This window comes from Acomys russatus, chromosome 19 (genome assembly GCF_903995435.1).
Source record: "Acomys russatus chromosome 19, mAcoRus1.1, whole genome shotgun sequence".
Classification (NCBI taxonomy): domain Eukaryota; kingdom Metazoa; phylum Chordata; class Mammalia; order Rodentia; family Muridae; genus Acomys; species Acomys russatus.
The window spans coordinates 5,486,004-5,505,237 of NC_067155.1; the positions used below are offsets into that span (position 1 = coordinate 5,486,004).

Sequence of the window (19,234 nt, forward strand, 5' to 3'; positions counted from 1 at the left end):
CTGTATATAGCCTTTATTATGTTGAGGAAAGTGCCTTGTATCCCCGATCTCTCTAAAACTTTAAACATGAATGGGTGTTGAATTTTATCAAATGCTTTCTCTGCATCCAAGGAGATGATCATGTGGTTTTTTATTTTCAGTTTGTTTATATGGTGGATTACATTGATGGATTTCCGTATATTAAACCATCCCTGCATGCCTGGAATGAAGCCTACTTGGTCATGATGAATGATATCTTTGATGTGTTCCTGTATTCGTTTTGCAAGTATTTTATTTAGTATTTTTGCATCTATGTTCATAAGAGAAATTGGTCTGAAATTCTCTTTCTTTGTTGAGTCTTTGTGAGGTTTAGGTATCAATGAGACTATGGCCTCATAGAATGAATTTGGTAATTTTCCATCCATTTCTATCTTTTGGAGTAGCTTGAAGAGTATCGGTATTAGCTCGCCTTTAAAGGTCTGGTAGAATTCTGCACTGAAACCATCTGGCCCTGGGCTTTTTTTGGTTGGGAGACCATCGATGATTGCTTCTATTTCTGTAGGGGAAATGGGACTATTTAGCTTGTTTGTCTGTTCTTCATTCAACTTTGGCAAGTGAAATTGTTCAAGAAAATCGTCCATTTCCCTTAGATTTTCAAATTTTGTGGCATATATGCCTTCAAAGTAGGATCTTATGATTCTTTGAATTTCTTCAGTGTCTGTTGTTATATCTCCCTTTTCATTTCTGATTTTGTTGATTTCAATACTGTCTCTCTGCCTTTTAGTTAGTTTGGCTAATGGTCTGTCTATCTTGTTGATTTTCTCAAAGAACCAGCTTTTGGTTTTGTTGATTCTTTGGACTGTTTTCTTAGTTTCTAACTTGTTAATTTCAGCCCTGAGTTTGATTATTTCCAGGCATCTACTCCTCTTGGGTGTTTCTGCTTCTTTTTTTTCTAGGGCTTCCAGTTGTGTTGTTAAGATGCTTATGTGCGATGTTTCCAATTTCTTTTTAAAGGCACTTAGTGCTATGAATTTTCCTCTTAGCACTGCTTTCAATGTATCCCACAAATTTGGGTATGTTGTTTCTTCATTTTCATTGAATTTCAGAAACTCCTTGATTTCTTTCTTTATTTCTTCCCTGACCCAGGTGTCATTTAGCAGAGAGTTGTTTAGTTTCCACGTACGTGTAGGCTTTTTGTTATTTCTGTTGTTGTTGAATTGCAGCCTAAGAGCATGGTGATCTGATAGGATACAAGGTATTATTTCAATCCTCTTGTATCTATTGAGGCTTGCTTTGTGACCTACGATGTGATCAATTTTGGAGAAGGTTCCATGGGTTGCAGAGAAGAAGGTGTATTCTTTCTTGTTTGGGTGAAAGGTTCTATAGATATCTGTTAGATCCATTTGACCCATGGCATTGGTTAATGATGTTATTTCTCAGCTTAGTTTCTGTTTCAATGACTTATCCTTCAGTGAGAGTGGGGTGTTGAAGTCTCCCACTATTATTGTGTGGGGATCGATGTGTGGTTTAAGCTTTTTTAGGAGATTTTTTACAAATGTGGGTGCCCTTGTATTGGGAGCATAGATGTTCAGAATTGTGATGTCATCTTGGTTGACTTTACCTTTGATGAGTATGAAGTGTCCTTCCTCATCCCTTTTGATTAATTTTGGTTGAAAGTCTATTTTGTTCGATACTAAAATGGCTACACCTGCTTGCTTCTTGTGACCATTTGCTTGGAAAATTTTTTTCCAACCTTTTACCCTGAGGTAATGCCTTTCATTATGGGTGAGATGTGTTTCTTGGATGCAGAAGAATGTTGGGTCTTGTTTATGTACCCATTCAGTTAGTCTGTGTCTTTTTATTGGAGAATTGAGGCCATTGATGTTGAGAGATATTAATGACCAGTGACTGTTAAGAGTCTTAATTTTGATGTTGTTTCCAGTCGAGCGTTTGTGTAGTTGTGTTTTTGCCATGGGATAGTTATCTATTTCCTGGGTAGTTTTGGTTGTAGCTTGACCCTTTGGGATGGAGTTTTCCTTCTAGTACCTTCTGTAAAGCTGGGTTTGTGGATAGGTACTGTTTGAATTTGTTTTTGTCATGGAATATTTTGTTTTCTCCATCAATGGTTATTGATAATTTTGCTGGGTAAAGTAGTCTGGCCTGGCATCTGTGGTCTCTTAGGGTTTGCAGGATCTCTGTCCAGGCCCTTCTGGCTTTTATGGTCTCTGCTGAGAAGTCGGGTGTAATTCTGATAGGTTTACCATTAAATGTTATTTGGCCCTTTTCCCTTGCAGCTTTTAATATTTTTTCTTTGTTCTGCAAGTTTTGTGTTTTGATTATTATGTGGCGGGCAGTTTTCCTTTTCTGGTCAATTCTATTTGGTGTTCTGTAGGCCTCTTGTATGTTTATAGGCATTTCTTTCTTTAGATTGGGGAAATTTTCTTCTATGATTTTGTTGAGAATAGTTTCTGGGCCCTGGAGTCTGATGTCTTCTCTTTCTTCAATGCCTATTATCCTCAGATTTCTTCTTTTCATGGTGTCCTTAATTTCTTGGATGTTTTGTGTCAGGAGTTTTCCAGATTTGGCATTCTCTTTAATGGTTGATTCAATATCTGTGATTGTATCTTCTAGACCTGAGATTCGTTCTTCCATCTCTTGGATTCTGTTAGAAAAGCTCACCTCTGTGTTGCTCGCCTTCTTCTCTGAGGTCTCACGTTCTCGTTTTTCTTCTGTCTGTGTGTTTATCATTGAATCCATTTTCATTTTCAGATCTTGAACTGATTTTTTGATTTCTTTCATCTGATTTTTTGTATATTCCTGAGTTTCTTCCATTGCCTCTTTATAGGTCTTCAGAGCTTGAACCGTTTTATCTATTTCTTTCATCTGGTTGTTTGCATTTTCCTGCAATTTTTCCAGTTCCACTCTATGTGCTTCTTTTATGTCTCTCACCTGTTTGTCTGCGTCTTCCTGCATTTGATTACGAATTTTATTTGTTTCCTCCATTATCATCCTCATTACTAAGGATTTGAGGTCATTTTCTTGTATTTCCATTGTATTTGAGTTCTCTGGGTTGTTTTCTTTGGGATAGCTGGAAACTGGAGACGCCATGTTGTTTTGGGGTTTTTTGCATATGCTTTTTCGTTGTCCTTTAGACATCTTGCCGTCTTTGTTTTTGTTGGGTAGTGTCCAGAGTTGAATGGAGGGTGTCTGACGATAGATTCACTTGTTTTCTCATGATTTCCCTAGGCTGGGAGCTCAAAGCTTCACTGGTGTGGATGTTAGGAGGTTAGCCCTGTTGTTCTGGTCTCTCACAGCCAGTGATCCTCAGCCCCCCTCTTCCGTGGATCCTGCAATTGATCTGGGTCTCTGAATGAGCGTTGGGTCAGGCCAAGGTATCCACAGCCTTCTGTGTTCCCTGCCAAGTCCAGCCAGGAGCACTGGGACCGAACCACGGGCTGAACTCAGCTAGATTCTCAGGGCCTGAACCGTCTGCCAAGCTCAGCTAGGGATTCTGGGCCCAAAATGCACACAGGGTCCAGCCAGAATTTTTGGGCTGGGACTACGCACCAAGCTCCGCTAGGGCCTTTTGGCCCAAAGTGCGTGCTGTGGTCAGTTATTGACTCAGGGCCCGAACTGACCACCAATCTCAGCCAGGAATTCTGGATTCAAACTGCACACTGTGTCCAACCAGAGTCTTAGAGCTGGTGGAACCGAGAGCTCTGTCCAGCCTGCGCCACAGCAGGAGAACTGCGGCTGCTTTGAGTTAGCGCCAGTGGTGGAACAAGTGCTCCACCCAGACTGTGTCACCGCAGGGGAGCTGCTGCTGAGCTGAGGTGGTGCCTAGGATGGAACTGAGCACGTCACCAAGCCTGCGCCACAGCAGGAGAACTGCGGCTGCTCTGAGTTAGCGCCAATGGTGGAACCAAGTGCTCTGCCCAGACTGTGTCACTGCTGGGGAGCTGCCACTGAGCTGAGGTGGCGCCTAGGGTGGAACTGAGTGCTCGGCCAGGCCTGCGCCACAGCAGGAGACCTGCAGCAGGAGAACTGCAGCTGCTCTGAGTTAGCGCCTGTGGTGAAACCAAGTGCTCCGCCCAGACTGTGTCACCGCAGGGGAGCTGCCACTGAGCTGAGGTGCTGCCTAGTGTGGAGCAGCGTGCTCAACTAACCCTGCGCCACAGCAGGGGAGCTGTGGCTGGAGCTGAGTTAGTGCCTCTGGCAGAATTGCTTGCTGGGCCGGGCCAGTACCCGGGACTCTGGGGCCGAACTGTCTGCCGAGTCCAGTCTGGGTCCAAAGGCTCCACGCGACCCAAATCCTGCCCCGAGTCCCCTCTCCCGCAGCAACTCCCACCAGCCACCACACCAATCGCCTCCACCGGAAGGCTATGAGCTGCAAACCTCAGCTGCCGCTGCTGGTGCCGCTGGTGCTGCTGCCTCTGCCGCTGCCGCTCCGATCAGAGAAAAACCACGCTCCTCCCGTGTGCAGGGGCACGCAGGTCCTCCGCACCCTGGTCCCTCCGAACCGTGGAGCACTCCCGCTGCCGTGATGTTCGGACCATGGTGTTCCTGGCTCAGAAATCTGTGCAATTCCCTGAATTGTTCACTGGAGCCTCCAAACGCGGTCCACACTGCTCGCCGCCATCTTGGATCCCCTCTTTGCTTGCTTGATTTGTCCTATTCTGACTTGATTGTTTTCATTGTAATTCATTATTGTATTTACATGCCTCTTTCTTTTATAATACCAGAGAGAAGGAAAAGGTGTGAATTTGGGTAGGAGATTTGTGCGAGACCTGTAAAAATTTGATGGAGGGAAAACTGTACTTAGGGTATAATGTATCAAAAAAACTCAAAGTGTTTTCAATAAAAAAATAAATAAATAATACTCCTTTTATAATCCCATAAAATAAAATACCATGAATATATTTAAACATGGATATGTAGAAACAGAAACATACAAACTATAAAATCTATTACACTAAACTCGCACTTACGTTGTTTGGTATGAGTCTTCCTTCTCAATACTGTTCTACTTTCTATACAGGTTGAGGTTGAAGAACTACCAATGTATTTTAGCCATGATGTTTGCCATTGAGGAGATCAACAGCAGCCCCTACATTTTACCCAACACATCCCTGGGATTCGATGTGCATAATGTTCCACATGGTCAAAGGAACATTCTAGGGACTCTTTTTGCCGCACTTTCAGGACCCGGTCATGGCATTCCTAACTACAGATATGCAACAAAGACCAATTCAGCTGCTGTACTTACAGGACCGTCATGGGCAATATCTGAATACATAGGGACACTGCTGGATCTATACAAGTTTCCACAGGTGAGAGGGGGTGATGGTATAGGACATGGTACCAGCTCTACTTGTTGACATTATACAGGGCTGTGAGGCAAAAAAGGAAGCATAAATCACTCTTCATGGATAGGAAAGTGATGCAGACAGTTGATGGTACATCTATATTTATGTAGCGTAGAATAGAGAGAAAAGGAAAAGTAGAGTAGCCACAGAACACTGATGAACCTCTGAATGCTTGCTGTACTTTTCTGGAAAACCCATAGGAAGTAGGTTTCACCTTCAAAGCAGGATTGTCCTAAACACTTCAAACGCTTGCTATAGAATTGAGTGGAATTCTATGACTGTTCTTTCTTATTGTGTTTTCTCTGCAGCTTACTTTTGGGCCTTTTGATAGCATCCTGAGTGAACAAAGACGGTTTTCTTCTCTGTACCAGGTGGCACCTAAGGACACATCTCTGACACTTGGCATTGTATCTTTGATGTTTCATTTCCAATGGTTCTGGGTGGGGCTTTTTATCATAGATGATCACAAAGGTGCCCAGACTCTCTCAGATTTGAGAAGCGAGATGGATAAAAATGAAATCTGCATAGCATTTGTGGAAATGATCCTAGTCAGCAGGGGCTCATATCTTACCAAACCCTGGAAAAATCAGGTTCAGATCCTGGAATCATCAGCAAATGTGATTATTATTTATGGGGACTCTGACTCTCTGTTAAGCTTAATAGTAAACATTAAAAAAAAGTTACTTACGTTGAAAGTCTGGGTCCTGAACTCACACTGGGATCATTCAAAATTTGATGAATATTTCATGTTAGATTCATTACATGAGGCCCTTATTTTTTCACACCATAATTAGGAGGTTACTCATTTTACAGATTTTATACACACAGCGAGTCCTTGCAAATACCCAGAAGACATTTATCTTCATGCATTATGGCACTTATTCTTCAATTGCTAATTTTTTAGGAAAGATTATAAAATTGTGGACAACTGTCTGCCTAATGCCTCCTTGGAATTCTTGCCTAGGAACATCTTTGACACAGCAATGAGTAAGAAGAGTTACAATGTGTACAATGCTATGTATGCTGTGTCTCACAGTCTGCATGAGATGACTCTCAATCAAGTACAATTTCAAACACATGGAAAAGGAAAAGAGATAGTATTCTTCCCATGGCAGGTATGGTCACTTCAGTTGTATTGTGGCATTGGCAACATGACACTCTACAGATTTATAAATGCACTCAAACTAGGCAATACACATTTTAGATTGTTTTGTCAAAATTTTGCAAGAGAGACTGTGTAAGGAGGAATCTGTTTTAAGTCAATATATAGTTGTATTACAAAGGGCCATACAATATTTTCAGGGTAAAGTCTTCAATGTGAAATGGCATTTACTCTGGAGGTTTCACACAACAGAACAGACAGTGAGAATTATCACAGTGAACATGAACATTTCTAAATGCTTGTTGTGTAAATGGTGACTCGTAAAATCATTCATTTTACAGAATGAAACTCTGTCTCAAGTGAGAATCCTAAATGTTCTATTTTACCAATAAAGACTCAGGAGCTAGGTGCCAGGGTGAAAACCTGCTAACTCAGAGAGGCAGAGAAAGCACCCAGTTCACCTTCCTATTCAGCTGATGTCCCCACGAAAAAGACCCAAAAGGCTCTCTATCTCAGCAGACAGCCCAGGAAGAAAAGGCAAAAAAAAAAAAAAAACAAGGCCAAAGGATTGCTAGCTCAAAGCCCAAAAAGCCAAAGGCTGAGGGTGAGGAGCTAAAGAGCTAAAATTAAAAGCCCAAGAGCTAAAGAGCTCCTTCTCCTACTTGCTGTCTTAAATAACCCTCAGCTCAAAGTCCCTGTCAGCTGGTTTTTTGTTCCTATTCTTTACCTACGACTAACATTATAAAATCCTGTGTACAGAAAGCTCTTGGATCAAAGGTGTGTGCTAGGGCTCAACCATGCTAAACGAAAGACAGGTCTTTACAGTTCACAATCTCAGGGATCACAATGGGATCAAAGATCCTGAAACTGAACTCTAAATATTTTCATATTTTATTGGATATTACTATATTTTTAAAGATGGTGAGAGTTTTCTCCATACATATTCATGATTTAAGAGTGTCTGGTTCTATCTTCCCTAGTTAAAATGACTTGAACATTTTAGAAGGACAGTGATGCTCCCATTATCCTTTGTTCAATGCAATTCATGCCTATATTACAGGTGCTTTTCACAACAGGGTTAAAAACCAAGAAGAGATTCTCCCTGACTGCCTCTGTTGCACTTCTCTGGAGGTTATGTAACATAAGCACATGCATCTCTTCTAGCTTAACTCTTTTATAAAGAACACACAACTCATCCGTCATGTTGGAGACAATGGGGTCCTGGATCAGAAAGGGAAATCACACGCAGAGTATGACATCCTCAACTTCTGGAATTTCCCAAAAGGTCTTGGGCTAAATGTGAAAGTTGGGACATTTTCTCCAAATGCTCTGGAGGGCCAGAAATTGTCCTTATCTTATCACATGATACAGTGGGCCACAGGATGGACAGAGGTGGGTGGCATCTTAATTCAGTGTTTTGACCAGTATATAAATATCAAAAAATACGTTTCTGAGTGTCATGAACCTTCATTGCTCACACAAGGACTATTCATAGACATAGTGACCACCAATATATAGAACTGTCTAATACCTGATTTTGCAGGATAAACTATTTTCCAGTCTGCTCATTTTTTTGTTTTGCTTTGTTTTTACAAGCAGCAAAGAACATTTATTCTACAGAAATCCAGCATGCTGGGGTCACCACTTAGATAAAATAGTGAACCCAGGATGAGCTCACAGGCTCCCTTTAAAGGTAGTCGGGGGCATTCCGAGGAGTGGTGGTGGTTAGGTAATCTTTAACATGACTGGAACATTAAAAGCAAAAAAAAAACATAGGTAAACTGAAAAGGTGTGGGCAACCTTAGTCAGCAGTCATGAGTTAATCATAAGGCAAGATATTTCTAGACCAATCTGCTCATTTTTTACTATCACAAATACAGTATCTTTGAGGGATAATTTTCTTCATTATCACAGACCATCTAACAGAAGATTTATTTTTATCCCAGCCTGGAAGGTTTCATTCAATGGTCAGTGGACCTTTTGCTTCTAGGCCCCTGTCAAGACAGAAAGGCATGATGGGAATGTGCAGATGTGGGAGTTTTTATTTTGCTGTTATAAAAATGCTAAATAACAAATAATATTGGGGCTTTTTTCTTGGCTCATAGTTTGAGAGCATATTCTATCACTACAGAAAGCCATGGTTTTAGGTGGTAGAGGCAACTGTTCACATTGCATCCACAGTCTGCGTACAGAGACTCCTGAATGCTGCTATTATCATCCTTTCCTGCTTTTCATTCTTTCAGGGACCATGGCCAATAAATCAGGGCCACACACCTTTAGAGATTGTCTTTGGACCTCAAGTAACCTAAACTAAAAAAAAAAAAAAAATTCACAATAATTCTTATAGACTGGTTCCCACAGTGATTCTAAAACCTATCAAGTTGACAAGATGAAACATGACCACGGAAGAAAATTTTTATTTGACTTTATATCCATGAGTCAAGACACAGTAGGTTTGTAGTTACACCAAGACATGCTACCAAGAACCTAAATTTTCATAATCTTTCAACAATTTTCCAAGGAAGTCATGTTATTGAGAGCAATGTTGACCCCTTCGGCCTGTGAATGGCTCACCCTGTGAATGTAGTACAAAAAATTCAACAATCTGCATTTAGAGACATTAACATAAACAACTTAATGGTTCTATACTCAAAAATACTCTATTGGAGATTCCATAAATACCTGACCATTTGCTATAACTCACTTTATTCTCAGATTCTCCTGTCTCTATGCAGTGAGAGCTGTCATCCTGGATTCAGGAAAACCCACCAGGAGGGCAAGGCTGCCTGCTGCTTTGACTGCACTCCTTGCCCAGAGAATGAGATTTACAATGAGACAGGTAATTGTCAGGCATGCAGAAAGCATCCCCACCTGTCCATCATTTGCAATGGGTAAGCATATGGAAAACATCTGTTAGTGAGCTGCAACTGGCTCACTTCAGTGAAGATAGTCCTCTTCCCTCCAGCTGTTAGAAAATCACAGGTTACAGTTTATTTTTCCCACTGAAATAATACACTCTTGACATTGAAATTCATACCTGCTTTATGTTCTTGAACCACTGTAGATGTGGATGTGGCTGCCTGCAGGAAACCACTCTAGACCACCAGAGAACTTTGTTTCATTGCAGCATGCATTTTGTCTTAGTTTATTTTCTATTGCTATGACAAAGCACCATGACAAGGAAACTTATAAAAGAAAGCATTTAATCGGCTTAGTTTCAGATGGTTAGAATCCATGAAGGCAACCAGAGACATGTGTGATAGTTTGAATGAGAAGGACCCCCATACGCTCATATGTTTGAATACTTGGTCTACAGTTGTAGGGCTGTTTGTAAGGATCGGGAGATCCCATGTGGCCTTATGGGAGAGAATTTGTCACTGAGGTTGGGATTGAAAGTTTGAAAATCAGACATTATTTCTGTTCATCTCTCTCTCTATCTATCTATCTATCTCTCTCTCTATCTCTGTGTGTGTGTGTGTGTGTCTGTCTGTCTGTGTGTCTGTGTGACTGTGTGTCTCTCTCTCTCTCCTCTCTCTCTCTTCTGCGTATTTCTGTCTCTCTCTGTCTCTCTCTCTCTCTCCTCTCTCTCTCTCTCCTCTGTCTTCTCTCTCTCTCTCTCTCTCTCTCTCTCTCTCTCTCTCTCTCTCTCTCTCTCTCTCTCTCTCTCTCTCTCTCTCTCTCTCCATGTTTAATTTTTGTAGGTGAGGTGTACACTCTGCTATTTTTCAAACTCCATTCCTTCCTGAAGCTTGCCATGTTCTCCAGCTGGAACTAAGAGCCTGCAGGTTAATCTCTTAAAGCCACAAATCCAACCAAACCAAACAAAGAAACAGGTGAATGAAACTGTTCCAGACCAATGGAAACTCTAGGAGCTAGAAATGCAACCATTACCAACAGAATACAAGAGATGGAAGAAAGAATTTCAGGTGTTGAAGATACAATAGAAGAAACAGATTGGATTTGTGGCTTTAAGAGATTTATTGATTTCCTCCAATTTTTTGTTTCTCTTTTCTTTGATTTCTTTGACTTCTTTTCCTCTTCCCTCAGAATTTTTTGCACTGCATGCATACTTTTTTCTGTTCTTTTTTTTTCTTTAACGTGTTTTTTATTTTAATTTATTATAATTTATTCAGATTATATCCCAATTGTTATCCCCCACTTGTATCTTCCTGTTCCCACTCTCCCTCCCTCTTCCTCCCTCTTCCTCTCCCTTAGATCTCTAATAGAAGGGGACCTCCTCTCCCACCATATGACCACAGCCTATCAGGTCTTATCCACATAGCCTGCTTCCCCTTCTTCTGTGTGCTGCCAGGCCTCCCCAACAAGGGGAACTGATCAAATTGGGGGCACAGAGTTCATGTCAGAGATAGTCCCCACTCTCCACACAAACATGGAGGAGCTGTCCATTGGCTATATCTGAACAGGGGTCTGGGTTTACTGCATGCACTGTTCTTGTTTGGCACTCCAGTTTGTACAGGCTCCCTGGGTCCAGCTCCACCAGCTGTGATAGTCTCCTTGTGGGGCTCCTGGGCCTTCTGGGTACTTCCACCCCTCATTCTACCATACCACTCTCAGTGCTCCACCCAGAATCCAGCTAGGTGGATACTGATCCCCCACTGAGTGGAGTCTTTCAGAGGACATCTAAGTTGGGATAATATCTACTTATAAGTGAGTATATACTATGTGTGTCTTTCTCCATCTGGGTTACCTCACTCAGAATGATCATTTCTAGTTCCATCCATTTGCCTACAAATTTCAAGGTTTCCTTGCTTTTAATAGCTGAGCGGTATTCCATTGTGTAAATGTACCACTTTTTCTTTATCCCTTCTTCAGTTGAGGGACATCTAGGTTGTTTCCAGATTCTGGCTATTACAAATAAAGCTGCTATGAACATAGTTGAGCATGCTCCAACATACAACAAGGACATTTGCTCTTATTTTTTTTAATAATTACTTATTCACTTTACCTCCCAGTCATATCCCTCTCCTTCTTCTGATCACAGTCTCACCCTCTATCCTTCTTCCTTGCTAATTCTCAGAAAAGGGGACCCCACCCACCTACACAAGTCCCATCAGGATTGAGCGGCATCCTCTACCATAGTGGGGAAGTGATGGAAAAGCATGCAATAAAGTCTGTGTCACACACAGCCATGTTCTCCTTAATAGGGGACCCACATGAAGACCAAGCTGCCCATTGGGTACATATGTGTAGGGGACCTAGGCCCAGGCCGTACATAGTCCGTTGTTGGTGTTTCATTCTCTGAAAGTCCTCTTGGGCCCAGGTTAATTGGCTCTGTTGCTCTTCAAGTGGAGTTCCTGTTCCCTCCGGGTCCTTCTATCCTTCTTCCCATTCTCCCTCAAGGCTCTCTGCACTCCGCCCAATCCATGGCTTTTTATTTCTTTAAGAGGTTTTGTCATTTCTTCCTTAAGGACCTATATCATCTGTGCAGACTTGGTTTTGAGTTGTGTCTTGTGCTTCAGCTGCACTGAAATATTCCAGTCTTCTGTCTAAGGATAGCTGGACTCCATTGTTGATTGTGTTTGTACACTGGCATTAGGCATCTGGGTTTGGACTGATTACAGATCTAGCTGCTGATTTCTGAGTTTCTCTTTGTTGGGTAGGTGTTTTCTTTCTTGGTTTCTGTGTCTTCTTTAGTCTTCTGGTCTTTGAGGCCTAAATTTCTGACAGATAGCTTGACCTCTGACCCAGGAAAGAGTGTCTGATCAGGTTGCGGATGGGCTTTGGCCTTTAGTGCGGCATGGGGTCTCTGTTCTTCTGACTCCTGGCACCTATTCCTGTTCTTCTGGCCATTCTCTTGGTCTTATTGAACTTTTACTTTAATCTCCTTGCATTGGCAGTTTTCTGCTAGTATCCTGTATAGGACTGTATTTGTAGATAGATGTTTAAATTTGATTTAGTTGCTGGGTGTGGTGACACATGCCTTTAATCCCAGCACTCGGGAGGCAGAGGCTGGTGGATTGATGCGAGTTCGAGGCCAGCCTGATCTACAAAGTGAGTCCAGGACAGCCAAGGCAACATAGAGAGACCCTGTCTCAAAACAAAACAAAACAAAAAATTAATAAATAAATTTGACTTAGTCATGAAATATCTTGTTTTTTCCATCTGTGGTGATTGAAAGTTTTTCTGGGTATAGAGGTCTGGAAATAAAAAGTTTTCTGGGTATAGTTTGGTTTACAGCTTTGTGGTTTTTATAGTTCATGTGTCCATGTGTGTGAGTGGTTTTTAATTGCTGTTTTGTTTGTTGAGAGGTTGTCTCTCTTTGAGAGAGAGAGAAACAAGGTGAGCATGGAGGTGAAGAGCATCTAGGAGAAGTTGTGGAAAGGTAAAAATCATGATCAGAATGTATTATATACAGAATATGAATGGCAATTTGACGATATAAAGGTAATAAACATTTATTACAATAAGAATGGATATTATAATATGGACATTATTCATATACTGAAAATATGGCCAAAAATCCATAACCATTCATCATAATCTAAGAGTAAATTGACAAGATATCAGGAACACAGTGTTCAAACATTGTTCCATAGCACATGAGGCAATATGAGCATTGCTATATCTAGAATTAAATAGATACTATTGTACAGAGTTATGAGAGCTGTGTCAATAGTGAACCTTTTCAAATCTCAGAGTATTTGTGAATACTAACTCACTCAGGTTCTTTCATAGAATGAGGAATCTTGGAGAACACCACTGATTTTTAATAATATACATGCATTTCAGATACACATAGAAAAACGCCATTATAAAATTAGGATTTCAAAGGACATTTTCGCTATTGCACTAGAACAGAGAGATGTGTTAATAAAGAGGCACTGTTGGAGCCAAATTATGTTCGTGCAATGTATGTCTGTGCTCTAATGACTTCTAAAACAGATACACCAGTGTCACTTAAGGTAAAGAGAAAATATAACAGAGGAAGGTGCACTGGAACTATTCAGTTTGTATCAGCACGAAGCAGAAGGGAAGCTGAGTTTAGAATTATCTAGAAAATGTTTTTATGGGCTGCAGAGATGATTCAGTGGTCAAGAGCACTACCTGCTCTTCCAGAGGTACTGAGTTCAATTCCCAGCACCCACATGGTGGCTCACAACCATCCACAGTGTGACCTAATGCCCTCTTCTGGCATACAGCGTACATGAGGGCAGAGCATGTACACATAATTAATAAATAAATCTTTTTTAAAGAAGAAAGTGCTCTTATATTTGTATCAGAAACAAAGTGAGATGGTTCAAATTAACAGAGCAGTGTGCTACACCTGGGAAATGGCATCAGATTAAATAAGAAACCTGAATATGGACTCATAGTCACCTGCATTTCTGGCAGATATGGATCAGTGTGTGAAGTGTCCAAAAACTCACTATGCAAACACAGAGAGGAGTAACTGTCTACTGAAAACTGTGATATTTCTTGCCTATGACGAGCCCTTGGGGAAGACACTCAGTTTCACGTCCCTGGGATTCTCCTCACTCACAGCTGTTATTCTTCTTGTGTTTCTTAAACACAGAGATACTCCTATTGTCAAGGCCAATAACCTGCATCTCAGTTACATCCTGCTCATCACTCTGACCCTCTGTTTTCTCTGTCCCTTCCTCTTCATTGGCCATCCTACCACAGCCACCTGTGTCCTGCAGCAAAACATTTTTGGACTCCTCTTCAGTGTGGCTCTTTCTACTGTGTTGGCCAAAACTATCACTGTACTTATAGCTTTCAAGATCACTGCTCCAGGAAGAGTTAGGTGATGGTTACTGATATCAAGGGCCCCTAATATTATTATTGCCATCTGTACCCTTATCCAAGTCATTCTTTGTGGAATCTGGCTGGCAACTTCTCTTTCCTTTATTGATAAAGATGCTTACTCAGAACACAAACATATCATCATCATTTGCAAGAAAGGATCAGCTATTACCTTCCACTGCATCCTTGGATACCTGGGAGCACTTGCCCTAGGGAGCTACCTTATGGCTTTCTTGTCCAGAGATCTGCCCGATACATTCAATGAAGCCAAGTTCCTGGCTTTCAGCATGCTGATGTTCTGCAGTGTCTGGATCATCTTCCTCCCTGTCTACCACAGCACCAAGGGAAAGGTCAAGGTGGCTATGGAAGTCTTCTCTATCTTGGCTTCCAGTGCATCACTCTTGGGCATCATCTTTGCTCCCAAGTGCTACATCATATTATTAAGGCCAGAACGGAACTCACTTCATCACATCAGGGACAAAACATATGCTAGGAAGAACGAACTTCTTAAATCCTAGCTCTTGTGTTTCTTAAATAACATCTTCAAAGGCTGATTGATTTTCACCATCTGAACACTCACATATAAAGTTAGAATTTGGCATGTGATGCCATGGGCTATTATTTCTTTAAATAATCATATCGAGCTAACTGGATACTGCACCCATCCTCTCTTTCATATTGGAATATACACTGCATTTTGAGTCCTCCTCTTACAGTTGCTGTTACTTTTTATGTTGTTAATGTAGTTTGGGGATAAAATCCTAATTTGTGAGTTCTTCCACTTGGATCATTCACATAATTTGTCAGTTTTACAACTGGGATCCAAAAAGATTTATTTTCTCTATCAATGACATGTGTTGATGAACAAATTCATGAGCCATATGTATAAACTTTATGGTTTTCTTAAGCATTTTGTAATTTTGACATTCGGTACAGCAAATTTGCATCACTGTAGCATTTTGTTTCTGAAGTCCTTAAGACATTTCATAAATTATGTCATGCCATCTTTTGGTATATGTTTTTATCCTGAAGAACTCTAATTTCTTGGTATCTGATATAATTTTTTATGAAAATTATTCTGTACCAGGTCACTGAGTAATGGGCTACATACCAAGTTATTGAGAACATACAACCTAATTTTCTAACCCAATGCCAAATGTCAGTAAGAAAAACCAATTTTCAGTCAGTATATGAAACTACTCTTTGAATTACTGTGACATCAAATGTGCAGGGGTAACTTCTGATGACTCTGTGCTCACTTCTGTTTTACTTTAAACATCTCAGCAGGCTTGATCCTTTCGCTTCTCCACAGCCCATCACCTTTTGTAAAATTGACACATGTTGATGTATTTCTAAAATATATTAAAAAGTATTTACTGTAATTATTAGCCTAAGTTCATTAGGAAATCAAATCAATAATTTTCTTTTTTTTTTTTTTTTTTTCCTGTGTGTATTTCTGGCTACCAGCGTGATGCTAGCTTTGGAGAAAGGTTTTTCTAACTTATAGAATAACTTTAGAATAACTGGATTTCATTTTTTTTTCCAAAGATCTGCTGGAGGAGCTAGTGAGATGGCTTAGTAGGTAAGAGCACTGACTGTTCTTCAACAATAGTATAATTTGATTCCCAACACACATATGATGACTCACCACTGTCTATAACTACAGTTCCAGAGCACCCAACACCCTCTTCTGATATCTACAAGCATAAGATGTGAAAGCGGCACAAGAGATAAATGCAAGGCAAACAACTGTATATGTGCAATAAAACAAATTTTAAAAAATAAGATAAAGATATTGCAAAAGTATGTGATGAAACCACTAGCTTGTACTTTGTTATTTTCTTTTTGGTTTTGTTTCAATTTTTTTCTATTTGATATGTACTATAGTTTGCCTGATTGTATGTCTCTGCACTTCAGGCACGTAGAACAGAAGATGGTCTCAGATTCACTTGGAATTGGAGTTACAGGTGATTGTCAGATGCCATGTGAGCCCAGGGAATCAAATCCAGGTCCTCTGGAAGAGCATCAAGTGCTCATACCTGTTGAGCCATCTCTCCAGAAGCTAAAATGTTTTATGATTGTGTCAATATCATAGCTTGTCATGTACCTGCCCAACTATTTATTGTAACTTGGTTTTGGAAATCCATCAATTTGTTTCATTTCCTGATTTGGTGAAATACAAATTTTTAAGGTATGTCCTCTAGGGTTTTCAAGATATCATGGTTTTTATATTAGTTACTCTCTTTTCACCTCTAATCTCAATATTTTGCATCTATTAGCACTTTCTTTTGATTAAGTTAGTTAAGGGTTTGTTAATCCTACCAATTTTTCCAAAAAAAAGTTTTCTTTACTTCATCTATGCTTTATACCATTATTTGTTATACTAGTTGTTTTTGTTCATTTATTTATGCCTTGACATTAGCCTTTCCTATACTAGTTTTCTCTCATTTGTCCAAGGCCTTAAGATACATTAAGTTACTTGTTCAGAATCTCCTCTGCTTTGTAACATTGTAACATAGGCATTTGGAATTGTAAATGTATCTCTTAAGGTGGCCATCATTATATCCCATAGGATTTGATATTTTGTGATTCATTTCATCCAATTAATGGACCTTTTCAGTTCTATCTTAATTTCTTCTCTGAACTATTTGGTACTCATTGGTGTGCTGTTTATTCCCCAAATGTCTTTATGTTTTCTGTTGCTTCTCTTGCTGTTGACTTCTGTCTTTACCCCTCTGCACTCCAATGGGACACAAGAAGTTATTTCAAGTTACTAGTATTTGTTGATACTTTCCCTGTGTCCTGATATACAACCTATTTTAAACCAAGTCCTGTGATCTGGTTTGAAGAATATGTATCCCATAATGTTTGAGTAGTGTCCTGAATATATTTTTTTAAAGACCGTATGAATATAGAAACAAAAAACTGAATGATTACCTATACAAGATAGACACCTGTTTCTTAGAAAAACTTTGATGTAAAAAAAGAAAAACTGTTTCTCTGAACACATAACATACATTTGAAATAAGAAAAAGATAAAACTAGCCGTATGTGGTGGCACACACCTTTAATCCCAGCACTCAGGAGGCAGAGGCAGGCAGATCGCTGTAAGTTTGAGGCCAGCCTGGTCTACAAAGTGAGTTCAGAACTTCTAAGGCTAACATGGAGAAACCCTTTCATGAAAATCAGAAAGAAAAAGAAGATAAAATTTCTGCTTTGAACTCATAATGAGCATATAGATAAAAACACTGCTTTAAACTTACTATTTAGTTAGATATTAGGATCAATAGTCCTGCTGTAACTCCATTTTTGTTTGTTTGTTTTTCAAGACAGGGTTTCTCTGGGTAGCCTTGGCTGTCACTTTGTAGATCAGGCTGGCCTCGAACTCACAGAGATCCGCCTGCCTCTGCCTCCCAAGTGCTGTGATTAAAGGCATGCACCACCACGCCCAGCTGTAACTCCATTTTTATATAACGATTGAATCTATTTTTTTTAAGATTTATTTATTTATTATGTATACAGTGCTCTGCCTGCATGTACACTTGCAGGCCAGAAGAGGGCACCAGATCTCATTACAGATGGCTGTGAGCCACCATGTGGTTCCTGGGAATTGAACTCAGGACCTCTGGAAGAGCGGTCAGTGCTTTTAACCAGCCCAATTGAATCTATTTTTGAATAAGGTAATTTTTACATACATAAAAAAACCTTTGTATTAGATCATATAAAAACCTCAAGACAGACTTAAACAGTTGTTGAAGCCATCTGCTTCATCCAAAAAGGTGTCTGTCTGTTTATATATGTTTGCTTATACTGTCTATATGTATGTATATATATATATATATGCATATATATTTATATCTGTATGTTCACATATGTGTGGACAAATGGTGTCTTTGGGCACTCCCTTGTTTTGTCTACTGAGTATATGTGTGTGTTTTGTGTGAGGTTCGTAAAGATGTGCTCGCTTTGTCTGCCAAATGTGTGCTTCTAAGTTTAGTAAGTGATAAGGAGTCCATAGTGTTTTCTCGGCCTTCTTAATTAGCCTCTAGCTCCCAGTAAGCTGCTGTTCACTGCTGAGCCATCAAGCCAAAAGGAACTGAGGGTCTTCCTTTTACAACCCTTCATAGCTCACCACTTGGCTCAGCTGATTAAGACCTCCTGCTACGCTTCCAAACAGAAGGCTAGCCTAACAGCCATCTGGGTGGCGTCACACAGAAGCTGATGAAAACAGATGCAGAGACCCACAGGCAAACATCAGGCATAGCTAGGGGAATCTTATGGAAAGAGGAGGGGAAAGGATTGAAAAAGCCAGAGAGGTCAAAGGTCACCACAAGAAAACCTACAAAAATCAACTAACCTGGACCCATAGGGGGTTCACGGAGAATGAATCACAAACCAGAGTGCATCCATGGGGCAGTCCTAGGTCCCCACACACATATGGAGCAGATATACAGCTTGGTCCTCATGTGGGACCTCTAACATTTAAACAGGGGCTGCCTCTGACTCTGTTGCCTGCCTTTGGATCCCTTTCCCCTAACAGGACTGCCCTGTCTAGCCTCAACAGAAGATGTGGCCAGTCCTATTTGATATGCCAAGGGGGGGCGGCTGATATCCATGGGAGGTCTCCCCTTCTCTGAGAAGAAAGGGAGGGAAATATAGGGGGAGGGAAGAGAGAGGGAGAGATGGGAGGAGAAGAGGAGAGGGAACTTCCCACTGGGATGTAAAGTAAATTAATTAATTAAGTAATGAAAAAAAAAACAAACATGTTTTAGAATCTTGCAAGCCTTCTAATGTTAATTGGGGCTGCCTCCAGTCACTGTGAGTTTTATCAGTCAATGAGCTGACAGTCTGGTTAAGTTCTTCTCCTGTGTAGTACGAGACTGAGGGTTTAAGCCTAACCAGCAATCCTGGCCAATCTTTGCCTGAGAATGACTGATGTCAAGGGGGTGGAGAATATGGATGGTAGTCCTTCACCTTCCTAGACAGTGGGAGGCAGGACTCTGGCTCCAGATAGTTTAAGTGA

The 19,234-nt window shown here is 40.6% G+C and overlaps 1 pseudogene; it reads left to right on the forward strand.

Moving 5' to 3' along the window:
* LOC127203100 (vomeronasal type-2 receptor 116-like) overlaps positions 1-14,729 on the forward strand; it is a 32,861-nt pseudogene extending 18,132 nt beyond the window's left edge.
* Positions 14,730-19,234: the final 4,505 nt, after the last annotated feature.